The sequence below is a fragment of the Zalophus californianus genome, chromosome 8 (assembly GCF_009762305.2).
Source record: "Zalophus californianus isolate mZalCal1 chromosome 8, mZalCal1.pri.v2, whole genome shotgun sequence".
In the NCBI taxonomy this organism is placed as follows: Eukaryota; Metazoa; Chordata; class Mammalia; order Carnivora; family Otariidae; genus Zalophus; species Zalophus californianus.
Genome location: NC_045602.1, coordinates 138,552,279 through 138,578,949, shown reverse-complemented (window position 1 = coordinate 138,578,949; position 26,671 = coordinate 138,552,279). Strand labels below are relative to the sequence as shown.

The following is a 26,671-nucleotide window of genomic DNA, read 5'->3' as shown; positions in this document are numbered from 1 at the left end:
TGCCGTGCCAGGGGAGGGAGCCCGACGCTTGCCCCCCTCAGAGGAGCACAGCAGAGGGGAACGCTCTGGAAGGCTGTATGAACTGTGGGCACTTAGCAGCATGGACTGTAATCGCACTGATGAGCTCAGCTGAAGCGGGTCAGGTACCTGCATTATAAATCCCTGCTCCTCTCCCATGTTCTGCTCATTGCCTAGCGTGAGATCCAGGACGGCTGCCAAATACCACAGCACCTCGCCCACCCTGGACAGAGTCCTGCTCCAGGTGGACATGCGGTTTCCCTTCTCACTGTCGGCTGCACACACCCGCATTCACCCCACCAGGAGGAGCTACGCAGCTGGTCTCCAGTGCATGTGGTTCAATGTCAGGAGCCGCGCGCTGCGTCGGAGTTTCCTTCTGCCCCCACCACCATGCCGGGGGATGCTTATTGCTTTATGAACGTGAGCCTCTCTGTGCCGCCCCAGGTCCATCCACCAACACCTCCGGGGTTCCCCGGAGCCGCTCTCCCCGCGTGGGTCTCTGGATGGCTCGCGTCACCCCTGACGCCCTCCCCGGCTGTCCGAGGTCCTGTCTCTCCGTCACGGCCTCCCTTCCAAATGCCCCTCAGAGTTCAGAACGCTTCCTACTCTTGCAGGCCCCAGTGGTTCTCCTTTGCTTCTGAGCCCAGGCCTGCTTGCCACGTGCAGAGCCCCGGATGCCCCGCACAGCACGAGGCTTCCTGTGTACGCGGACATGGTCTCCTTAGAAAGCCACACCACAGCCCTCCTTTCCCTGTGACCCATTTACTCAATGTCTCTTCCAGAGAGAGGTGGGGAGCAAACGCCTGGCACAGTGCTGGGCAGCACGAGGCAGAGCAGGGTCTGGGCGGGGGCTGGAGGTCCGCAGACCAACACCTTGGACAGGGGGCTCACCCCTTGCATTCATCCCTGGGGGAGGCTGTTCTCTCCTCCTATATCTCTGGCTGTCCTGCAACCAACCTCCAGCCTCTGGTGGGACCCCCTCACCTTTCCTTTCCATCCAGCCACCCCTCCATCCATCCCTACGTTCACGGTCCTTTTCCACGCTCCACAGAAGGGTCTTTGAGGCCATCAGTGATTACGCCTTATGCCACCTCTGTGGGGTCCTCTCTGTAGCTGTGCTTTCTGGAAGGCTCTGGGTCTACCACGAACAGCCCCCCAGGCACCCCTGCCTTGTCACTGGAGTTCCAGCCCACTTTCCCAGAAGCCACACACACCCCACCCCCAGCCGGGACGCAGCGAGCCCTCTTCTGGAAGTTTCTGGAACCCTGGCACGGTACACCAGTCTGAGATCAGGCCTCCGTGAGGCAGCTTCCTGAGTGACGCCTCTTTGGGGGCCATATGCCGCACCTGACCACGCGTCTTGAAGATCCTACTCAAACGTTCACTACTAAGACAGACATATAGGGAGATGGGGAGGTTAGGGGAAAACCAGGCACTACTGGCGTCGGCAGGGGCAGGAAGGGGGAGACTGGTCACGTTCCAGGACTCTGTCTTCGTAAGTCGTGCATATGGTAAGCAAAGTGGCCCTACGGCACCGTTACTCGGGCGACCAGAGCCACCTGTTGACACAGCCAGCCAAGGCTGTAGCAACAACGCTCTCCTTATGGCCACGGGGGCCTGTGAGCTCGCGCGCCAGGCTGGGAGCATGGTGGCGGCTCCACAGAGAGCAGAGGAGGGCGTGGCCTGAGCTGCAGGGGCTGGGGGTCCACTGTACGGGCCCCTGGGGTTTTTATATGCCCCGGGGCACCGAGGACTTACCAGAGGATGTGCTGGAGAATGCGTCTGACAGAGCTTCCCTAACTGTGCGAAGCAGCTTGATCCAGAACACGTTTCGACGGTGAGCCTCAGAGGAAGCCCATACAAGCGTGGACGGAGTGAGCCTGGAATTATAAACGGGGTGGCCGAGAACAAGGGAAGGGCTCGGGCAGAGTCCCGATTGTCAGGGGATGGGAGGGGTGTGCCACCCAGACTCCCAGAGACCAATTCTAAGTGGAAAAACAAACACACAAGCAAACAAAACTACCCCAATTTCAGCAAGGAAAAGCCCAACCGAACTGAGGGGAGCATCTCCCGCCACTCAGCCCGAAGCTGTCCTTCCGTATCTGGCCGTGCACACACTGTAGGGGGTTCGGGGCAGCGAGGGACAGGGTGGGGGGCTCAGGGGGCCGGAGAAGCAGCCAAGGGACCGCGCACTGCTGGGTGTCATGGTCTGTGCTGTGGAGCGGCTGCCCCTACAGGGTCCGCCAGCGCCACGGGAGGTTTCTGCAGAACGAGGACGGACCTACTGTTTTACAAGGCTTAGACGAGCGCTCAGAGACAAGGAGAGTAAACGGAGGGACAGAGGGAGGGGAAAGGAAGACTAGACAACAGCATGGAGCTGTGACAAGGCAGTTTCTGAGTTACCACAAGCCACCCACGGTCAGGGCAGGCGGATAGGAGCTCCTGGGAGAGCACAGAACGCGGTGGCAGTGCTCAGCGGGGACTGCCCCAGGGGATCCAGGCGCGACCCAGCAGCCCCTGTGCTCGCCTGCGTGGCCCATGTCAGCCTCGGGACAGAGGGCAGGTGGCTCTCAGGGGCAGCGAGGGTGGGTCGTGCTGGCCTTGCCACGGCTCTTTGACTCGGCCGCGGTGGCGGCTGCCAGAATCCCCACACAGCGGGGAACTGGGCCAGTCTCCCGGCTTTGACTCCTCACGCGGTCCTGGAGGACATAACCCCTGGGCGAGCCCGGGGGTGCACGAGACCCCTCTGTACTGTCCTGGCGACCTCCCATGAATTTGTAACTATTTTGAAATACAAAGTTAGAAAAAGAAGAAGAAAAACAAACACAAGCAAGACAAGTCAAAACAAGCTCATGAGGCCCCACAGCCGCAGGGAGACCACGGGTGCGGGGACTCAGGGCCCAGGGGCGTGTCGTGGAGGACAGTCCATGTGTGTCCTCACAGCCTGAGGCTGTCAGGCCAGGACCCGGTGCAGGTCAGAGCCCGAGGGTCAGGGGAACTAGCCCTGCGGTGGTGCAGGGGTCACTCAGGGAAGGTCAGTGGGGCCCTGCCCCCAACCTCCGGAGTGAGCGTCCCCCCATGGGAGCTGGAGTCTGAGACTTTGCTAAGTCCAGCATTTCTGCTTTGGGTGAAGCCTCCTGGGCGTGTGAGTCGGCACACTAGCGGGGCGTTGGGGCTCTACTGGTGTCCAAGTGTCTCCGGTGTCCCGGATCCAGGGAGGGCGCTGGAAGAGGTGGGGGTGGCGGCAGGTGGTGGAGGGTGGCCGCCACCTTGACCGCAGTGAGGACGGAAAGCCGTGTGACCAGGTCACCTAAGAGCTCCCAAGGGAGAGACAGAGGTTGTGCCCACCTGGGCCTGAGCTGAGCGGGAGCCCCCGGAACGGTCCCACAACTGGGGCAAAGATGAGCTTTTGTTTCAGGTGGAGGATAAGAAAATGAATTATTCAAGCAAAGATCCTCATTTAAAAACCATGCTGGGCTTATTAATATGATAAAAGTCCTAGCAGATCTCTCTCTTAAAAAGAAACTTTCTCTTTTTTTTTAAATGGTTTGAGTCACATTCTCCCCGATTAAATAGAAATCTGCTTCTTGCTTTTTCACTAAGGTTTTGATTTCTCCATGTTTCATTTTGGGGCTTCCGGGAGCCCTTTCTTAGGACCTGAGGTTTAAAGAGAAGTGTGCAGGCAGAGGCGGATGCCGACAGAATTCTGCATTAACCATCAGCACAAGATTTGCGAGGGGCAGCTGAGCTCCTTATACTGGAAAGCAGCTGGGGTAGGCGTGAGCGCCTGGGCAAACTCTCCAAGTCACCACCTGCCCGGTACACCGGGCACAGCTGTGATGCCCAACATGTTCGGAGAGCCCAGGGCACGCAGCACAAATGCTGAGGTGCGGCTGGAGAAAGCTCTGGGTTGGGGATGGTGGCCGGGGTTCCCCAGGGCCTGGGGTGAATTCGCCTTCAGAGCTCAGCTCTGCGGGACATTCCAGGGCTGTAGGTGCCAGGAGCCTCTCACTTGCCTTGGAGCCCCTGCCCCACAGATCTGCTTGTCCCCGATTACCATGCTGGGGCAACCGCAGGTGCCCTTGACCCTCACCCCCTGCCTCCATCTGCCCCACAAAAGGAGCACAGTCCCGACCTTCTAATGGAGACGCTTGGAGGCCCACTCGGCTGTGACAGGGAAGGGGACTCAGGGACTCAGCACTTCGCTGGGCAGGACCTGGGGTGCACAGTGTGGCAGATCTGGGCAAGGCCGCGGCACCCTTGGTTCCCCCCCCCATGATGTCTGCAGCCAACTCCACTGATCATTATTAACGGGACTCCCTGTAATTGGAAGATAAAACTTCCAAGTTCATAGCTGTCTCAAATTCATCTTTAACTTAAAAAGAACCATCAATAATTAAAGCCAGCCACATGTGCCGTGGCAGCGCATGTGGGGGACAGATAAGGGCCCGCCATGCCTTTGATTATGGCTCATTCTGCCTCGGGGGATTTACTCCCTAGACCCTGGAGTCCAAGCTCTGAATTATTTGTTTTAATTTCATTTCTGGCATCGGTGAGCGCCCAGAGCGTCCTCTTTCCTACACCCCCGGCGGCTGCCCGGAGGGATCCGGCCAGAGGCCAGAGCCTCGGTCAGGCTGGGTGGCCGGCCACCAGGGAGCTCCTCACCTCTTGCTTCCCACACTGAGTGAGCATCACTCCCGCCTCATGCTCCCGGGTACCGTGTAGCTGCGAAGGAGCCCTGTGCCCCAGCATCTGCAGAGAAGCCTGTGGGGCCCCAGGGGACTCCGCCTGCTGGGTGGGGCGCAGAGGCGCCCCAGAGACAGCCTGGACTTGTCTGGGAGATGCCGCGGCTGAGAAGCACATACAGGTGCATACTCAGTAAGCATTTATCAAGCCCCACCGGATGCAGTGCATGCCCGAGACAATGCTGGAGAAACGGCAGATGTCCCCACGCCACCCCACCCTACAGGACCATGCGCACCCCTGTCCCTGGGTGCTGCTATGTAGCACCTCGAGGGTCAGGAAGGCCTCTCCAGCGTGCTCACTTGTCTCAGCTGCGCCTCTGCTTCTCGAGCATGAGTGTGCTTAGTGTGAAAGCCCGTATTCAGCCCTGCAGACCAACCGGTGGGGCGCAGCAGGCCACCCCGGTCCAGTCCAGACTCGCAGGCATGGAGCTGGGGGCCCCACTGCCCCATGGACGGCACTGTCCTGTACCTGAGGACCAGCCCGGCCCCTGGCAGGAGCACTCGCTGGAGCTCTCTGCCTGAGGCGAAGCCAGAATGCAGATGAGCAGGCCCCCAGTGCTCCCGGGGGGTGGTGCCCAATTCAGTGAGTGCTGGGGGCAGGGCAGTGGTGTGTGAAGGGTGACACGGGGCCCAGAACCTGTGGGCATTTTCAATCCGGCACGGTGATCAGGGGTCCCAGGCAGAGAACACAGCACACGAGGGAGAGATGCAGGGCAGCCCACAGCTGTCAGCAGAGCCGAGGCTGGGAGGCCTTGCTGTTCCCTGAGGGCCAGCGCACCTGCTGACACCACGGAAGTCCCCAGGGCCAGAGTGGGGCCCAGCAACAGGTGCACGGGACACAGGAAAAACCCCACACCTTAGACTCGGGGACGTAGTCCAGAGGGGGCATCGTCAGCTTAGTGAGAGATGACTACCACGGCCACAGCTCGCAGGGGCCACATCCCTGTGCAGAGCTGCCCTGGTGTCCCCATCAGCAAGGCCCCCAGTGTGAGTCCTGAGGGAGACAGTCCCTGCCCAAGCCACAGAGGCAGCTGCTCTTCAGCTCAGTGGCCCAGCCTGGCCAACGGGCGGGGGACCCGTCCCAATCCCTTCTCTGCTCCTAGCTCTGGTGGCCGAGGGCTTGGCTCTCACCCACGTTTGAGGCCACGCTTGCCTCCAAGTGGTCGCGTTGCCTCCAAGCCCTCTCCTCCTCACGTGGTCAGGGGCCATGTCAGCCCTGGTCCTCATGGGACAGTTTCCTCCTCTGCTCCTTAGTCCACTCAGGCCTCAGTGACCTTCTGGAATGTTCACCACCCTCGGTGTACTCTCGAATCAATCCAAGCTCATCTGAAGGACTCGGTAAGGGTCTGCCTGGCTTCCTAAGGACCCACTCGAATTCCTGACAAGCCCCTGGTTCAGGAACACTCCGTCATCCCCCCTTGGGGGTGAACTGAGTCTGAGGGGAGGGCCGGGGGGGAAGGGCGACCCCAGACCAGGTGAACGACATTGCCCGCACACACCTGGGCTGGCCCGTGGCACCCAGGTGGGCGGGTGTCTCAGCATCTGTCAAGGGTAGTCGGAGAGCTGATGCCCCAGGATCCCTGGACACTAAAGAAACAAGAGCGGCAAAGCAGGGAACGCCCTGGGCTCCCAGGGCCCAGACATGCTCACAAGCCCTGGGTGAGGGAAGGAGGAAGGAGGTGGGGAGGGAGGAGGGGGGAGGGGCTGATAACTAACAAGCCAACGTCTGGGATCCCAAGCAGGAACCCAGGGCCCAGCATATCTCGAAACAGAGTCAAAATAGGAGGTCCAAGTAGCAAGACTGTTACCCCTGCCCCGGGACTGGATCTGAGGCCAGCTCCCACAGGAGCAGAAGAAGGTGACACCCGGCGGGGCTCGGGGCACGTGGCATACCTTTGGATATCAGCTGTCGATTGTGCGCTGGATTTCATGAGCTTGGAGGGAAACTTGTGTCTCTTTTCAAAATTCCCTCCAGGAGGTGACACAGTTCTAACAAGGGTGCTGCTCTAGGCAGATGAGGCAGGTACGCGAGCCGTCGCGATGGAGCGGTGGGCCCGGAACACCGTCGGGTTTGCCAGCCCAGAGCGCTCCGAGCTCTGCGCCCCCCGAGGGGTCCGCTCCCCGGGAGGGCACAGCCCTGTCCCGGGCACTGAGACTGGCATGTTGGCACAGCCGCCCGCCCTGCCCACTGTCAGAAGCTGCCGCGTGGTCAGGCGTGCCAAGTGCCTGTCTATCCCCACCGTCTTCCCCGAGGGCGTGGCCGGTTTTGGGGATCGGCGCCCAGCCCCCTCCCCCGATGTGAACTCGGGTAGGGGTGCGGCCTCTCTTCCCATGGAGTCACAAGGAGGATTCAGAACCTGATTCATCACCCGTCCAGGAAGAGACGTCTACAAACAGCGTGTTTCCCTACAACACTTCATTTCCTGCCCTGAACTTAATTTTTCTCAACATTTTTAATTTTTCTTCAAGTGCAATTGAACAAATTCAGGACACTCTAAAATATCAGCCTTCCTATAGTTCTACACACAGGGTAAGGGCAACGGGTTACACATTCTTTCCTGTTCTCTTAAGAAGAGCACCCAAACTGTGGTTAACAGAGCCCACCTAGGGGTGGGCTAGGTGCGAGTTTCCTCTTTCTGGGCCACGGAGGTGATATTCAAATGAGCTAAGAGCTGGAATGGCAGGGGTCGCAGCCAATCAGAATGGACCAGCGTGGCCAGACCCCTGCTAGCCTGCTGAGGGTCCGTCTTGCGTTTCCACCAACCCAGAGAGCCTGAGCTTCCCCGGTTCTGTCGCTGTGGTCCAGGACGTGCACTCCTCCTTAGAGCCTCTGCAGCCCTTCACTTTCCACTCCCCTGCTTACTAACTCTGGGAACACACACACGCACACATGCTCGGCTCGTGCCCACATCGAATGTCCGTAATGCCCTCATGTCAAAGCAAAATAAAAACACATACAAAGAGTCAATCAAACGAAGAGAACTGGCATCTTTGATCCCGAACGGCCCCCAAAGGGAGCAGAAGTTCCCTTCACACCGTTTCCTCTGCTCTGACCACTCCCCGGCCCACCCTACTATTTCCCACAGCCCTGGTTCCCTGACCCCTTCAGGCTTGCTGATTGTGTCCAGCTCTTGCGCCTCTTCAACGGCCACTTCCATTTGTCTCTTCTGTGCCCTGCTCTATCCCCTGCACCTGAATCCTGTGTGCCACCCCGTAAGGGCTCCAAATACGTGTGGAATGAAGGGGCGCAGGGGCTGCGAGGCCACCCTGCCCCCAGAGAGCATGCCACCGTGCACTGAATGGTTGACCCACGTGTAGCAGGTGCATGAAAGTTTGCATGCTGCTTTCTGACAGTTCAAGTGCTTTCCACACGCACAGCCTGGTTGGAGCCTCCCTATAAGATGGGAACAGACATCAGGACCCCGGGACTTGTGGTCAGAAGCCTCGGGGCCAAGTCACAGCTCAGCCCCAGGACCACATGGGTCACAAACCTCCTCGAGCCTTGACTTCCCTATCTGAAAGGTGGGGGTGATGATCCCAAAGCTTCCTGCTCCAGGGTGAGCACGGGACTAAGTGGGAAACAGTCATGATGCAGTCGGTTACGTCATCTGTTCTGAGGTACAAAGGTCCTGAGCATCTCAACAGTGTCTGCCTATCCTGCCAAGTCTAAAAAAAGAGTCGCTGAAAAACAAACAAACAAAATCCTTGTTTTTTTTCCTCTTTAAAGTGATGTTGTTTTCACTGCTTTCAGATTTGTTTTCCTTGATCTGCTGATACTTGGTTCTCACAATGAGTAGATGATCATTATTTCTGACCCTAACATAGCCTTATGCTTCTCACGCTTCCTCCTCCCACGCCATCTATTTGGAACAAACTATCACACAGACTGCTCAAAACTGTGGATGCCTCACACACAAAGCCTTAACAAAGATGCCAAGTTGGTTCAGCAAATGTCAGAGATTTCTGATGTCAGGGGGGAAGAAAAAGTTCTCATTAAATATTTGAATGTGTAATGAATTAAATACTCAGAGAGACACAAACTTGCTCAAAATGGCTCTTCCTTCCCCAGCATTGAGTGAACAGAATGTTACCACGTCCGGTTTAGAGGCCCCTGGGCCCTGGTGCCGTCGGGAGAATCCTGACAGAGGCTTCCGGCGCCACTCTGGAGACACTTTGCTCGGCCCTGCCCTCAGGGATCTCATTACGGGCTTTCATATACTTCCCACCATTGATGTGTTACCTCACAAGGCAACGTGAGGGGCTCAGGAAGGCCTCCGTGACTCAGAAACAAAAGCTCCCTCACAGCTAATTTGCAGCAAGGGTAGTTAGACCCAACTCATCCATCTGTTAGCTGCGTGGCCCTGGCCACCTGGTCGACCCTCCTGGCCTCAGCTGCGGCAGGCTCTGCAGACATCTGCACAGTCAGGGCCGGTGCTGGGCGGGGAGCATGCAGCCTCGTCCAGGCTCTCTGTTAAATACGCATCATGCTTTGTGTGGATCCTGCACGCTGAAGGGGTGTTTCCTGAGGTGATGTCACCACAGTGAGCGTGGCTACTGGTCCACGTGCCTAGCAGGTTGGCTTCGCAGAACATTTGCTGGATGCTCGGGGCATCTGGTTTTATCCTTCCGACAACCCTCCGAGGGAGGAACTTTGTTCACCCTCATTTCACAGATGAGGAAATGCAGTCCCAAGAAGAATAAGCTGCTTGTCCCCAGGCACAGAGTGAGGGGATGGGGAGTCCACGTCTGAACTCTGCCTGTCTGTCCTGGGGTGGGGATGGCCCCCAGTGCTGGTCCTGCCAGGCTTGGATTTCCTCCAGGAGGGTGGTCTTTAGGTCTCTCTCTGCTTAGAATTCGAGTGAACTTTGTTTTTTGTTTGCAAAAATAGTCTATGCTCCAACACTGAGAAGTTGAGGACATTGTAGCACGTACCGGAATTTCATGACTTTTTAAGGCTGACTAGTATTCTATTGTATGTATCCATCACATTTTGCTTCTCTACTCATCTGTTGATTGGCTACAGTGAATAAAACTGCTATGTGCAAGTATCGAAAAAAAAATACTCTATGCTCAGGGACTTGCTAAAACAGCGTTTGCTGTTGATGGTTGGTCCCCCGGGCTGCATGGGGCACGTCAGAATCTCCCTACAGATCAGTGATGACGAACTTTCAGCAAATGACCCTGATGTACGGAAAAGACAGCCTAGTCATCGGGTGTGCTCCCTCGTAGGGTTTAATTAGCTGTGCAGTTATGTTGTTTTAGGGGTTCAGTTTGTTCTGGAAATTGTTTCCATCGTGATGGTATTTCTAAGAGCTTTCATGAAGGTGTAGTCTGTACAAAGAAGCCGCAAGTGAAACAGGTACTTTCGCGATCTGCCCTGCGAGGGGGAGGAGGCGGGGCTCCACGTGACAGGGAGAGGTGCCAGGAGCCAGGCTTCTACAACACAGTCGCTGTCTGCTGATGACGGGACGTCCCAACACTAGGCTGTTTGTGGGACTGGGTGAGCTCCTGAGAGGCACGACCCCATGGATCCCCACCTCAACTCCGTGAGGAGCCGCTCTCAGCTCCATTTTGCAGATGGAGAAACCGAGTCTCAGAAAGCCAGTGGATAACCTCCCCACGGCCACCCAGCAGGTGTGGTCAGGTCAGAACTGGAACCCAGGCCTCCTGCATCCCACGTCCAAGCCCTGACCTCAGCACGCCACTTCTCCTGCATCGTCAGCACCCTGCGTGATGATCTGCATCAAAGGCACACGGCCCCAGTCTAACTCATTTATTAGGTAATGTGCTGTGGTCCACATTCATCCTGCAGGATCCTCCCCGTGTGCCAAGTCGCTTCTTGGCGATGGCTCCAGGCTGCCTGGGCTGAGAGGCGCTGGCTGGCGCCGATGAACCGCACCCCGGCTGTTTGGCAGCTCACTTCTCGGACTTCCGGCCTCTGGAACTGTGGCATCCGTGGGAGCGGCCGAGCTGACGGGGGCGAATGCCGTCGGGAGTGTCTTCCCAGCCCTCCGGACATGGAGCAGCACAATCGAGTTTTCCTCTTCCTGCCTGATACTTGGTACAATCCTGGCTCTCACTGCGCGGCGAGTGCCTGAGGACCGACTCAGACATCGGAGCTGGAGTCACGCGTGCAACTGATGGGCACAAATCAGCGGCCGGCCGACCACCGGCGGAGCGCGCTTCCCTTCATGGCTGGCAAGGTGGAGCTTTGATGGGAAGCCTATTTCAAGAATTACAGTTTAAACACTCAGCCTATTTTTATTTTTATGTTAAACACCTATGTGTGTTAGGGATCCTTAGAGCACACAGATTTCATTACAAAGTGGGTTTTCATCTGTGGCAGATTAAGTAAAATATGAAATTAACAAATGTAAATAGTATCGACGATCCAAATTAAATATCAGAGCCACCTTGTATCCTGATGACTACGTCTTACTTCCAAAAAAGGCCCTGAACTATCAACCGCCCTTACCAGGGCAGCGCCCTGCTGTTGGGTTCCATGATGTCATAACGTTTCCCCGCACACAGTGGCTACGCCGGCTCTCCGTATTTCTGCCAGCTCGAGCAAGCCGGAGGACGGCCGTGATGGAGCCCTGTTTGACAGATGCAGGCATCAACAACTTTGTTACTCTGATCGACTGCATGGTATTTTAGGCAAATTAACCTGTCCAAAAAAATTCTTTATTACTGTGCTCATGCACAGATGGAAATACGAACTTGACAATTCTGGGTACCAGCTTTGCAATTAACTGAAATGTTTCAATAGACTAATGAACTTTCATTTGAGGCATGTTCTCTGTCAGCAGAGGAGACAGGCTGTTGTCTGAGGAAGAGCTACAGAATGTCAGGCAGAGCCCGGCAACCATGTTCCATGCAGTGGGGCAGGTAGGGCAGCCCTGGGGGACCCGAGGTGGGGGAGACTCCTTGATGGCCTGGAAACCGAGCACCCCAGGCTGGGATGTGGTCTTTCTGAGAGTTCCTTTCTTACACTCAAACACCACCTGATCGTGGGCTTTCTACGGAAATCCCAGTTCACAATACTGACTTTTGACTAAAGAATGTTAGTGGTGCCATTTTAAGAAACTCACAAGAGCAAATATTAATAGTGTGGTTGGAAAACAGAAACAGATGCTGAAGATTCCTTGAACTCTTGCAAACAATTACATTTACAGAGCAATCTCCACAAACCCACAGATGTGGTGGAGTGACCACACTGAGCTGGGATGAACACCCCAAGACACAGGGAAGCTGAACCCTCCTCTGTGGGAGAAGGGCCTCCCACCAGGACAGAACTGGGGAGACAGGCTTGAAATTCCTGTTTGATAAACCAGGATGCCTTGCCCAGGAAGATGCTCTAATTTTGAATCTGATCCTTATTATAACACTTAAGGCCACTCTTTGCAAACAGATAAACAAATCTCTCTCTCTAGGGAGCCTTAACAGGAAAGAAGTATCAATGAACTAAAATTAAAATAAACATTTTTGTCAATGAATTATAGAACACATTGGTAAATAGCAATCTCATCTGTAATATTCCAGCTATACTTTGTGTGTGTATAAATCTTCAACAGATAGATCTGTGATAGATACTGTATATGTGTGAAGATTTGTACATCTGTCCATCCATTCATCCATCCATCCATCCACCCAATTATCCATCCATCCATCCACCCATCCATCATCCATCCATCCATCCATCCACACATCCATCCAGTCATCCACCCACACATCCACCCATCCACACATCCATCCATCCATCCATCATCCATCCATCCATCCATCATCCATCCACCCATCCATCCACCCATCCATCCATCCATCCATCCATCCATCCATCCATCCACACATCCATCCATCCATCCACCCACACATCCACCCATCCACACATCCATCCATCCATCCATCATCCATCCATCCATCCATCCATCCATCCATCCATCCATCTATTCATCTACCATCCATCTATCCATCACTTCATCCACCATCCACCCACCCACCATTCAGTCATCCATCCATCCACCCACCCACCCATCTGTTCTAATGTGAACATGGCACAAAGCAGTATACACCCATGCCCGAGGATGCCCTCTTGACCCTGGTCTCTCTGAGCTGACTCAGCCACGAGGAAGCCCAAGAAGACACACACTAAGTGCAACTGTGATTCCCTGCCTGGTTCCTCCTGAATTCTGAGCAAGAGATGCCACCAGCTGCTGTCCCCCTACTACCATGCATCTCCCAGAAGCCCAGGGGCCGATGTACCCCACTTGGCTGCTGCTGGCATGCTCCCCTGCAGCCAATCCCAGCACCTTACTGCCTGCCATCATCTAGCACCTATGGCAGCGTCCTCCTCCCTGGGCACAGTCCCCCTCCCTGGGCACAGTCCCCAAGTGCAACCCGTCTTCTCTTGGCTGTGTGGGAAGAACGATCTCTCGATGTCCCTGAGCACCTTCCTGCCCAGTGCACACCTGCAACCTCACCTACGAGATGCCACCCTGTGCAGTGATGCCAGAGTTGTGGCACAGATCGCAAATGGGGACACGTTCACAATAAAGGACTAGAACCTGATGTGGGACTCTGCGCCCCCTGAGATTCAAAGAGCCCTTGCAGGCTGACCTGGGTTCACGTGGATACAGCTACATTCTGGAAACCAAGGCAGAGTGCAGAGTAGGTGTGAAGCAGGGTCTGGGACCCACAGTGAGTTGTCAGCATTTAGTAAAGCTTTCACTCTGGGGTGAACCCAGAGAGTTATAATCATCATTTTGTTTTTAGAGACAGTTTTGGTAATGAAAAATAACTTCAGGTTTTTACAAAGGTAAATTGTGCAAGCTGGACACAACTTCAAGAAAGCATTTACTTGACACATACTGTCCTACTTCTGGAGAGACCAAAGGCTAAAGCAGGAAACATAGCAGCCAGGGAGGTGCTGGGGTGGATGTGGAGGGGGAGGAAATGGGAACCGTGAGTGTCTGATGATGCAGGTAAACCAGCACAGATCCTGCTCTGCGACATCACGAGGGCACGGATGTCCGTGTGCAGGACAGGGTGACAGTGCTGGCGTCTCACACGCGCTGGGCCAGGCCTGCTGGTTTAAGCCTCTCATAACCTGAGGGGGGGCCACTGTGTGCATGTACTGCCCAGAAAGAGAGGGCGTGTGAACTGAGGCCCCCTCCCCCACCTACACTCTCCTGTATAGAGTTACCTGCACCCCTGCCTCAGTGATGAGTGTGGGTCCAGAGCCAGTGTGCACACCCTTGTCCCAGATCTCAGGGATGAAGGAAGTCTGGGGTGTTCATCTGGTCCCCTGGTGTCTGTCCCCTCCCTGTAGTTCACCATGAGCTCAGAAGTCTCAGTCCTCAGGAGAGAAAGGACTATGTGCCCCAGACGCCTGGCATTGCTGGTCTTGTCAACTGAGAAAGCAGCATCCTCCCTTCCCAGGCACCCGTGATGTTCCCAGCTGTCCTGCCGGGACCGACCACTCCAGCCAGGGCCCCTGGACATTCCTTTCCTCCCCCCACCCATCCCAAAGCCCCATCCCTCCCAGGTGGACAATCTGTTGCACAGCCAGTGGTGCACGTGTCCAAGACCACGGTGGGTTGCCCAACATGTGCAGAGATTACCCCTTCCTGGAGGACTAAGGAGGACACTGTGCACGGAGACAGAGATGTCCACCCCCGGCTACAGAACTGGGAAACCCCCACCTCCATCGGGGAGGTGATGGGGCAGGACGACATCTTCCAAGTCCTGAAACCTCATCTCAGGGAGGCTGGTGGGCTTGGTTTGAAGAAAACAAAGAAACAGACAGGTGTTAAGTCCTAAAGTTCATCTTTTCTGCTCTTGAGAAACGTATCAATTTGCCCGTTCTTCTGAGTCCCAGGTGGGTGTTTATCCTGCCCACAGACACAGGAGCGCTCAGATGCACACCTGTGCCTCCCACCAAAATGCCTTCACCTTGTCTGCTCCCCACTCAGCCACGTGACCCGGTCTCTTCCCCGCCCTCCAGCAGCTGCCCGAGCCCGGCTGCTCTAGGAAGACCAGATGACGTGCCAAGGATGCACAGCAGGGCCCCCACCCGCTCTGTATGCCTGGCTAAGGCCATCACAAAGGTGGATTTCGGGCCTGGGTCTTTCTGCAGAGGCCAAAGAAGGGTCAGCCCCTAAATTGAGCGCACTCTGGGATCCAGGCAAGGACCACAACAGGATTAGTGCCGCTTTGGGTGCAAACTTCCCGTGGGAGAAGAGCAGAGCGGGAGGAGCCTCCCGTGCGAGCCTTCCTGGTTGCAAGTCATCTGATAGAAACCCTCTTTGAGGGTCTGGTCCTACGTAACACCCAGCTGTGTGCTCCCCCATCTCTGCTCAGATGCCACGGTCGGCTCTGACTGTCTGTGACAGGGATGTAACCCACCAACATGCCTGGTGTTTCCTCTTACGCTGGAGGAGAAAAGAGTTAACTTTACCAGATGACTATCTGGCCACCTGTTGACGGACTGGGAGCCCCTCCCCAAACCCCCGCAAGGCGGGTTTCTTCTTCTGGGGAGATCCGAGAATAGAAAACACTCTCCTGTCACCTTGTCTTTCCTCCACCTTGGTTCATACTGGACAGATGTCCCCAACCCTGTGACACTGAGGGACTGCAGATGAAGTGCCCCCCACCCCCCGGCCAGCCGGCATAAAGGCAGGCTGCCTCCCAGTCCTCCCTGATGAAAGGCTGCTGGTCATCAGCTATCATTTTGGGGGGTGTTGAACCCAGGCAGGCTCCCCACTCCTCCCAACCCATGCGTTTCCCATCACAGATGACGGCGCTGACCGTCAGTGGCCAGGGAAGACGTTCTTGGGCTCTGCAGTCTCTTCTTGCTGCAGCTTCTCCTAGTTTTAGGGATGGCCTTATGGGCTTGATGCCTTAGATTCCTCATCTGTACAGCAGGGTTGCTATAAGTCCCCACCCCAAAGGACTGGCAGGGCAACGCACGTGGGCCTGTAGCCATGGGGGCAATGCAAGGCGTGCTCCCCCCCTCCCCGGTGGTGGAGGTGCTCCAGAGACCAGCGCTGCACCCCTGGGTCCTTGCGGAGGAAATGGCCCATAGCTCAGCGGGACAAAAGGGTGGTGCTGTGGAAACCGTGGGTAACAGCAGAACTTCCGCAACCTGATGAACTGTCCCTGCCCGCGTTCGCCCTTCCCATCAGCAGAGACCTAGAAAGGCAAGATTCGGTTGTCCTTGCTTCATAGATGCTGGTTTTTACAGAAATGGTTAATTCTGCCCATTCTCAAATCCCTGCATTAATAATTACGAGGTCTGTAGGGAAATGCAGAGCTAGCTGGGCCCAGATACATACGTTTTCCTTAAGACACTACGGAGAGACAAGAGAAAATGCCAAACCATGAATCATCCGAGAGTCAACAGGCAGCCTATTTAACACAAAGTTTCCAACCACCCACTATCCGTTAATTTATTTTTCTCTACGTATCATTAATACCAGACATAAAAGTTCGTAAATAACCTACACGCAATCACTTTGAGGTTTAACTGAACATAAACGTTTTTCATCATAGGAAGTTGAAGTTGCTCACTCAGAAAAATCCATGTGCACTATGTGTCTACATTTCAAGGGTATAAATTCCAACACAACTAGAAATGTGGTCTTGTGGGCACGTGTGTGTGTCCAACTTCCAGACCCCTCTGGGCAGGCAGATTCGCTGTCCACCCCCCGACCCCTGTCCCTACCAAAGGCAGCAGGTACAGGAGCTCCCACGGTAAGGGGGGGCCTGGGGGCAGGAATGAACCACCAGCTCCCTCACTGAAATGTGAAGAACCAGCGTTTAGCTCTGGTCATCCACAAACACAAGAGGTCTTAATTTTTCCGTTGCTTTCTGCTCACATCCTCTGGGGAGCTCTCTCTGGCACCGACCAGTCCTCCAAATCTCCGACACTGGAACCGGGTGTCCAGCAACTCAGTTTGAAGGACACCGACTACCCAGAGTTCGAGCAAGCCCCAAGGGTGAAGGGCTCAGTCCCACGAGACTGCGCCCACTTCGGACACCAGCCACCGGTCCCTGGGTGTCCCCCATACTTCTCATCACCTGGCTACAGATCAGAGGTTCCCACAACCCCCTCCTCAGTTTCAATAATTTGCCAGAATGGCTCAGGAACTCAGGAAAACTGTTCCATCACTTATGTTTATGGTTTATTACAATGGATGTAACTCAGGAGCAGCCAGATGGGAGCTGTGCGCAGGGTAAGGCGGGCTGGGGCTGAGCCTCCTCGCCCTCCCTGGGCATGCCGTTCTCCCACCACCTCCTCTGCTCACAGCCTGGAAGCTCCCGAATCTCACTGTCCAAGAGTCTTCCCAGAGTTTGATCTCTAGCCCCATCCTCTCCCTTCCTGAAGGCGGGCAGGTGGGGCTGCAAGTTCTCACCCTTCAGTCACTGCACCTTTCTGGCCACCAGCCCCATCCTGAGCCTGTCGAGGGACCCCAGAAGCCACTCCCTGCTCCAGGGGTGATGGAAAAAGCTCATGCTGAGTAACGCACACACTCCTATCACACGGGATATTCCAAGAGCTGTAGGAGCCCTGTGCCAGGAACATGGGACAAAGACCAAACACATTTCTTTTTTTTTCCCAAAGATTTTTTATTTATTTGACAGGGAGAGACACAGTGAAAGAGGGAACACAAGCAGGGGGAGAGGGAGAGGGAGAAGCAGGCTTCCTGCCGAGCAGGAGCCCGATGTGGGGCTCGATCCCAGGACCCTGGGATCATGACCTAAGCCGAAGGCAGACGCTTAACGACTGAGGCACCCAGGCGCCCCAGACCAAACACATTTCTTATTGTGCTGCCCATCCCTTGCTGCTGTCTCCGCCCGCCTCCTGGCACACCCCACCTCTGCAGGATGCAGAGCTGCACGGGAGGCTAGGTCACCTCAGCCATCATGGGAACCCGAAAACAGGCCCATGCTAAAGCCGAAGCTCATGTGGAAAAGTACCAGCAGCTGCCTCGGGGGAAAAACGAGCTCCGAAAGCCCCTCAATGGAGTTTCAAGGATGCTGGAAACAAACATCTTTGTGCAAAGAGCACAAGGCCATGGAGTCCGCTGCTCCCAGGAGCCTGCTGACCGCCGGCCTGAGGATGAAGCCCAAGATGCATGGCGAGAAAGGGATGAAGGCAGACCTGGCTAAAGATGCCCCTTTGTACAAGCTTTCCTCTCCTCCGTTTAATCTCTTGGAATTAATTATTTCCCTGGTGGCTTAGGTATCCAGTTCACTAGATTTATTTTCTTTTGAAGCCCTTTCTTTCAGATTTTTTTTTTTTTAGCATCACATCCTGAATTCTGCTCAAAGAAGGACAGTTTATAAATGACTATTACTCACAGCAGTGTGGAGGTGATGAAAGAAATGTGTGTTCCACACGGAGGCAAGTGTGTTTCTGGGGAAATATTAAGGGGTGAGAACACAGCTACATTGCACTGGAGGCTTCTCCCATGGACTGACACAAGCAAACGGCTGTCTGGTCGGATCTGTCAGGAGGGGAGAAGGTCCACACCACCCTAGGGAGCTGCTCTGGTACTCGGAACACAGCCTCCGGCTTGCCCTGTCTGGAGGGCAGCCCTGTCTCTCTTAAGTTGGCTCCCTCCACAGGCGTGGATGCTTTCTGATGCAGCAGGGTGAAGACTGGGAAGACAGAGCATGGCGGGGAGAGAGAGAGAAGGAAAAACCCATTTTCTTATCAAGAAAGCGCCGGCAGGTGAGACAAGATGAAAGGGAAATGGAGCGAACCTCCTCTCTCTGGGCGGCACCTTGTCTAGCCCTCCTCGAGGTGTGCAGGCTGTTTCCCGGTCATTTTCTGCTCTGCGTAGGACACTGAGGTAGTGGTACAGATCCTTGAGAACGGAGTTCTCTGCAGTAAAGATGAGGCAGAAGAGATTGGCCAAGGCCCGGAGACCCTTGGCGGGGGGCGGGAAGAGAGTCTCCAGAAGCCGACTTATGTGTGACCAATCCCTACCTCACACCACAGGCAAAAGCAGAGTCCTCACAGGTGGTTGACCTCAGGACCACCTGTGACAGCACAGCACTGACGGAAAATGCAGGGGGCTGTTAGTGACTTGGCGGCAGCGGGAAACTCTTTAAATAAGACCCAACAGTCCGAACCATGGCACCGGAGTAAAGGATTTCCATTCCATAAAGTCCATAATTGGCAAATTCAACCGACGAGTGCCAGGTGGAGACATTCCACCTTGCAAAATCAGCAATGTGGATGATATCCCCCCCAAAAAAAAGAAGAAAAAAAGAAAAAGAAAAACAACGACAAAAACCTTTGCAAAACCACAAGAAAAGGGCAGTAAGATGAATTGTTTTTTTTAAAGATTGCGACAGATATTAGTGGAGGGAATTCACAGGTGACGGAACTCAAACGGCAACTAAGGGATGCGAAAAGAAGTGAATTCAGGAAAATGCTCACAAAGCAAAAGGAGACCAACGTAGGCCCATGGGACTCCGGAGCACAAGAGGTGACCAAGCCCGGCCACTGGCCTACTCGTTTCAAATCCTGTTTTAATGGTAATGATTAAGGAAGACAGAGTGGCATGTCTCCCCGGTGAAGGCCTGATGGGAGTGATGGGAAGCCATATCTGCTTGCCCCGGACACATGCCCCGAAGGCTGAGAGGGGAGCTGGCCTGGGATCCAGAGAGGACAGGAGCTGGACACGGCTCTGGCCATCCAGCGCTGCCCCGAGATGGGAGGCTGCACAGCCGGGCCCCCCACAGGTGCACCTCCGTAGAGGCACTGCAGAGCAAATGCCACAGCCGCGGGCTGCATGGCACGTGGACGTCTGCTTTCTGAACCAGGGGGTCCTGCCTGGTTTGGCTGGGTGTGTGACGGCTCCCTTGTCTAGTACTGACAGACGCCCTCAGCAGTCATCCCGGGACCTGCTGACCACAAGCAGCTGCCACAGAACAATGACCGAGTGCAGGTGTTGGACCAGGGACTGGGAGACTGGCCCGTCCGGCACGCAGGTCCGCAAGAGCAGTTCTCCGGGTAAAATCAGAGGAAGTGAGGAAAGCTGCAATGGACCACATTTGTGGTTGTGTCCAACATGCCTAGACCACAAAGCAGAAGTGTGAGAATCGGGGGCAGAGAAGCCCCTGCTCCAGAATCAGGCGGCAGCTCCCGGCGCGGGGCTCTGTCCACGGTGCTGCCGGCTCCAGCCTGCCCCTTTAGGTGCTGGCGGCCACCCACTGGGACTCACGACAGCCCTATCCGGATGGTCAGAGGGCCTGTGTGTTGGCCAGGGACGGCGCTCCATGGGTTGTATCCATGGACAGGCTTCTCTTTGTTCTCAAAAAGGCAGCAGTGACTTTCCGTTTGACCAAAGCCCCTGGATGAATTTGCTGCTAGCGCTTTCCAGACATGATCAAGACAGCTCCCTGTCAACCTGTGTGGCTTAAAAATAAACCTGCCCTCACCCAAATTATGCATGCTGGTTGGCCTGAGCATCCAGGGTTGTAGCAAGCTGCAGGCATCTGGGCTGGATCCCTGGGCCTGCAGCCCAGGACCTGCCCAGAACACAGCACACTCCGGGGGTGGGGCTGGGGTAAAGGAGAGGGGGACAGAGACACAGGAGGGGAAGGCTCGCTTTTAGGAAATTCAGCTTCAAGGTGGGGCTCGAAACCTTCCAAGGGAAGAAGAGTTCCCTGAATGAGGAGCAGTAGGAGGGAAAGAGGAAAGAGCAGGTGTTGATCTGGGACTAGGGCTGGAGGAGGGAGAGAGACCCAGCACGTCAGAGCCTGGACAGGACCAGCCAGTCCTGGGTCCCCAAGCTGGCCGTGAGAGGAACACATCCCACCCGCCACCTGCCAAAGACAACCCTTCCTTACTCCTAACGAAAATCTCCCTAAACCGAACTGTCCATGGCCAGAATAACTCAGCCAGGAGCCGTCCAGGCTCAAGGCAACCTGCCAGGTGCGGAGAACTCTGGCCCCAGAGAGTGTCCAGATGCTGATCCCCCTGCGCCTTGGGCCTCACAGAGGCTGACCAGAGTGCACGTGCCAGAAAAACCCCTTTAAAAAAGTCACACATTTCTGCCTCATCATATTACATTTGCACCGACTTCAGGGCTGCCAACCACATGGTGTGTTATTCCCCGTTTTTTGCACTGCTGTTAGGTTTTATGTCCCCTTTTTAAAAAGTCTGTAAGAAAAATAATTTATGAGAAAAATCATAAATAATGGGTGTAGGTCATCAAACATGTTTTCAAAATAGCGCTTTTTCTTCTTAAATGGAAACAAAAAGCTTTTTGGATTTTTAAAAAATCTTTTTGCATCCCAGAAGGTCATGGTATTACTTAGCGCTTTTATGAAAGGAAAAGAAAAGATGGTAAACACTTAAAATGGAGCGATCTCAGTGAGTGCATCCTGGGCCCAGGAGAAAAATCCCACCTCTATATATTTACGTATTAAAAACCCATTCGGCCCTCAGCTGAGGGGTGTGTTTGTTTTCCATCGCACTTGTATATTTAGCTGAGCATCTGGGTTTCAGGCCGTGAGGTGAAGGCAGATTAAAACAGCAACGGTGTTAAGACAAGATTGTAAGGGTTACCAGACCAGGAAATGGGCAAATCACTGCTGCCGGCCGCGGCCAGGCTTGCGGCTCCGTGGGTCCCGGTCCTGCCTCTAGCTGCTCAGGAGACCTTTGGCCCAGTTTCCTGCGGGCCCGTTAGAGATTAATTTCTGCACACCGCGGGCCCCACATGATCACAGCCAGGACCCTCAAGCCACTTTGGAGGTGATGGCATCCGGGCGCATCCCCGCCTGCACACGGTCACCGGGGGTCCCTCAACTGCAGCCAATTAGACATACCTTTCTCTCCGTTCACAACACATGGAGCACAGGCGTGACCCCAGACACGTGCGCGTGTGACGGGACAGGAGGAGCGTGGCCAGGCTGTCCCCCGCGGAAGCAGCCTGGGGAGACAGCGGGTCCACCCACTGCCCGATGCATCACGTCTCTTCCTCCGTAATAACCGTGAAGCCACACAGGAGCCTCAGAGGAGCAGAGACCCCTCAGAACATACCCAGGACGGACGCTTGTGGGCTCCACTTTGTGGGGCTTTGCAAGAGGAGGTGAGCTCGGTGGAGAGGCTTGGATCCTGCCACAGACTTTTGCCGCTGTGTGACTCTGGGGGAGTTGCTCCATGTCTCTGTGCCGCAGGCTTCTTATCTTCCCACCTTCAGCGGGGGTGTGCTGGTGCAGGCCCCTCTCAGGGTTGCTGAGGCAGCACACGGGCCAAGTAGCTGTTCTCTGCCCCCCCCCCCCCGTCTCCATCTGCTCTGTCACTGTGTCTCTTGGGCGGGTTTCCTTCTCTGCCAAGTGTCGGTGCAGGACCCCCTGCGGGCTCACCGGGAGATGAGGTGGCAGGTGACAGGCCAAGTGGCCAGGCTCTGAGCCACAGAGAGCCAAAGCTTGGGCACTGCCCTGGATGTGAGGTTGGCCCAAGCCACCAGGGTCTCACCTTCGGCTGGGGGCCTGCAGCCATTCCCACCTTGAACATGCAGCACTGGCCTCCGTGGGTTCCAAATGGCCCTCCTGTCCTGGTGCCACCGGCACTGCCATGACCAGACTCCCCTCCCCTAACAAGAGGTGGGTTCAGTCCCAGGACCCAGGGTCCCAGGGCCTTTTCATCCTGGATAGCAGATCATGCCCAAGGCCTGGGTGTCTCCAGCTCCCTCCCCTCAGCCCCACTTGCTGCTTTATCTCCACAGTGCTGACCCTGCCGGGGGCATTCGCTTTTACCTCACATGCTGATTCCCTCTGCACAGGGAGAGTCGAGATGGTGCAATGATGGTTGCGCAAAACCTGCATCCTGTGTGCAGAATCTGGCAGGTGATAGGTTCTAGTAGGGAGTAGGGAGAAGACAGATGGAGAGAAGTGTGCGTGCGTGTGTGCCTGCATGGGTGTGTGCACGTGTGCCTGCACATACACGTGTGTGTGCGTGTGTGTGTGACGGAGGAAGGGAGGAGGGTGGAGGGGGACAGGGACAGGGACAGGGACAGAGAATTAATGACACCTCACGCCATCCAGGTGGCAGCAGAGTTTTGTGCCTTCCATCACGGAGGGGCCGTGGTTGCCTGCGCCCCAGGGGCCTCCATCAAAAGCCAACTTCACTCAGTGGCAAGCGCCTCGCTGCCTACCCATGCCCAGTGGCAGGCAGGACTCATTACTTCCAATAACAGTAACTCAAGCTCATCACCTGATCTGAAGGCTGACATCTTCCCAACCGTGTGGAATTGCATTTCATGGAGAAGTGAGAATAGGCAGCAGGCACGCGGCAGCCTTCCGCACTGTTCACACCAGAATCTCCAGCACAAAGCACTCTGGAAAGTCACTGGGAACCCGGGAGCCTGCCCCCAGCCCCCAGCTGGCAGAGGAGGGGCGGTGGTGACAGGACCGCCCTTCCTTGACCAGACCTCTCTCTCCCACCGCCCATGTCCCCCAAATCACTTGAGGACCCCTTGTTTACTTCCATTTCTCCCCAAGTGATGCCCATAGCAACGCTCACCAGGAGCTTCATATTTAGGCCATTATTGCAAGCTGCTGGATTGAGAAGCAGCATGTTTGTGAAATGCCTCATCCAAAAGACGGTAATAAAAAACGTACACGTGTGTGCTGGGGTCGCATGCGCACGTGTGCTCTCAAGTACACGCAGGAAGGGGTGCGAACAGGGGCGCGGATGCCAAGCAGAGACTCCTCCCAGCCTAGGCTTCTCCCCCTTGCCCTGGGCTGGGGAGTCTGTTTCTAGGGGACCCAAAGCTGGAAATGCCCCACGAGAGCCCTCATCGCTCTCCACTGTGAGGAGACCTCACAACCCTCTTCTTCCCCGGGGAACGTGTCCATTGGAGAGGCCAGAAAAGCACTTCTAAAGTTGCCAAACGTTCCCCATCTCGGGTCCTGTGCTCTCCCCACAATTATGTAGGCTGTGTTATATCCATAACTCCTGGAGATCAGCGTCCACGTCCAGGAAGCCTCATTGGGCACCCAGAGATGCGGAAGCTAATTAACTCTGCATCTCATCCTCCACGAAGGGCCGCTCTCCTAGGCCAGCGCATCTCAGGATGCTTCTCCCGGGCTTAAACATATGTATTCTTGGCTTCAGACACAGAAGTCATTGGGAAGAAAGGAATGCCATCAGCACATGCACTGGGGACATACGGTCTCCACTAGCAGGTGGAGCGGGGAGCGCATGGGGGTGGGCACTGGGGGCCGGGGTCGATTCTACCTGGGTTTACATAAGTATCTGACACACGTGTGCGTGCACACACACGTGTGGATGCACGTGCCCATGTGCACGCATGCACACGCACTGCATAATCACATGTATATATGAACACGCCCTGGGGCTTATTACGGAGCCAGTGCTTTTCCTGTGTCGTCTGTTGTCTGATTCAAGCCTCCAGGTGGTAATGGGACCTGAGTTCTTTACTTCTCCCTCTAGAGGACTCCTCGGCAGGCTTCCTGGCCCAGCGCAAATGTCCCCTCTCCTGGGAAGTCTCACAGTGCCCTCTGCACCTTGCACACTCCGAGCTCTGCCCTGGGGGCATGGGGACATAGGGCGGTTGAGAGGAAGAACCTCCTGGGGGGTGGGGGGGAGAGCTGGGGGCGGGACCCCCTGGGGGGGGAGCTGGGGGCGTGACCCCCTGGGGGAGGGGCTGGAGGACTGAACCTCTTGGGAGGGGCTGGGGGCGGGACCTCCTGGGGGAGGAGCTGAGGGCTGGACCTCCGGGGGCAGGGTGCTGGGTGGGCTCTTGTATCTAATATTGAAGGCTGAGCTTTCTACAAAACTGTTTCCAGCTTGACGCATTACCTCACCTTCCCAACCCTGAAGATCGGGTTATGTGGCTTCTGTGGGCATAGCAGGCCCCAGGACCATGCAGCTGAACTCGGGCATCCACGGACAGCCACCAAAAGGTGGGGTGTCAACTTTCTCCTGCACCAACTCAATGGCAGCAAGGGGAACACAGAACACAAACGCGGAAACCAAGTACCGCCAGAGAGATGCGCAAAGAAGACCAGTCTCTGCTTTCACCCTGCCCCCCGCTTGGCTGGTCTGCTGTGGGGACAGGTGGTGAGGTGGTCCCTGGGGAAGTACCCGGAGGCAGGCAGCCAGCCACAGCAGGAGTGCGTCAGTTCCCAGTCTGCACCATCAGCACCAGCTGCGTGCCAGGCCTCAGGCCCCAGAGCTGCCTCAGGGGGCAAGACAGACGTCAGGGCCACCTCAGGGGCATGCGGGCACGTGGGGCGGGAGAGCCACGGGAGTAGGGGAACGCCCCGAGGGACAAAAAGCAAGGTGTGGGAGGGACAGTGAGTAGCACGTCACTAGGGAGCAAGTAGGGTTAAAAAAAAAAAAAAAAGTCTAGGAAGTTAGATTGAGTAATAGCTGGTGCTGGCTGCCTGCTTTCTCCTCGCGAGGCACCATGCTTGGTGCTTTATGGCCTTTCTGCATCCGATTCTCATGGCAGGCCGGCGTCATGGAGCTATGGTGGTTCCCATGCCGGCGACGGGGAAACTGAGGCTCAGCCCATGGCCCTGCAGCTACGGGGTGGAGGAACTCTGCCGGCCACTGAAGTCCGCCTCCCCCATCTCTCCAGGCGTGTGCGCCGCACGAAGCTGTGTGCAGGAATGAAGCCTGGTTCTCCCTGCCCTGAGACAAGCTGAGCCCTCGAAGGTGGAAGGCTGGAATCCAGGAGCCGACGAGCAAACGTGTCACCTTCTTTCACGGTAACATCCCTTCCAAAAATTAAATGACATAGGCCCCGTGGTCTCGCGCAACTGCCGCTTCCCGCCATGCCCTCTGCCACGCTGGTCAGCCAGGCGTCCCCAGGCCGGGCTGAATCCCACATCTTGTCCAATCGTATTCTTCATGGCATTCCGGAAGCCAGCCGCTCTGAGAAGCGTCTCTGCAGTCTGTTCACATGGAACGAATGCACTCTTAAATTATAATAAACCCTTCACACTTTCCCCGTCATTAAAACGATGTACCTGTCACTTTGACTCAGGAACCGGTAACATCTCTTGGGAAAGGCTGCTCCTCTATCCTGTGGCTAAGCCTGCTTCCTGTCCTTATTTTTTAAGCAATGAGCACAGCAGGGCAAGACCGCTCCAGTGTGTCACGCATGGTGAACCGAAGCAGGTTTCTGCTTCAGCCAGGATCAGGGAGAGGAAATGTCACCGAGAGAAAAGGAGGAGACAGGGGGGCGGGTGGGAGAGACAGTGCGCCTTTAGGGGGAAAGGAGGCACAGAGAAGATTCTAGATGCTTCTTCTGGTATTTGTCAGGGGGCTCGTGTTCACTTGGGGTCAGCGGTGGCGCCCAGCGTGTCCCGTGGCGCCCTGGTGAGGGGCTGTGCTTTGTGGTTTCTGAGAGCAGCTCCCACTGCCAAGCTGCGTGTCTGCCCTTCCCCCGGCAGGGGTGAAGGGGGGCTGCAGGCTCCGGTCGAGTTTCCATTTAACACACTGCTGCTCTCCACAGAAGAATCAGGAGGGGAGGCCTTTAAAAAGCACTAATCATACACCTGCTGGGTGCACAGGGCAGGGTGCTGATGAATTAACTCAAAGGCGATTTGCACAGCACGGGATAGAACGGCAGGGCCCAGGGCCCAGTGTCCCTGCCCAGACACCTGCCTGCCCAGCGGAGGTACCTGTTCACTGACTCCTCTGCAGCCTGGGGACCCCCCCAAGAGAAAGGGAACCCACAGCTCCACACACTGCACAGGTACCCCAGCCTCCCCAGCCACTTCTACTGAACTCAGGCTGTAACACTATCTTCCCCTCTTGCTAAACCTGGGAGATGTCCAAATACCCGCATCCGAAGACCGTGGCTACTGCTGGGCTCGAATCTGCTATTAGTAATGGCACCATCCCCGAGGGT

At 55.7% G+C, this 26,671-nt stretch overlaps 1 protein-coding gene across 3 annotated transcripts in view; it reads right to left on the bottom strand.

Moving 5' to 3' along the window:
- CDH4 (cadherin 4) overlaps nucleotides 1–26,671 on the bottom strand; it is a 535,945-nt gene that overhangs the window by 224,039 nt on the left and 285,235 nt on the right. The window lies entirely within an intron of this gene.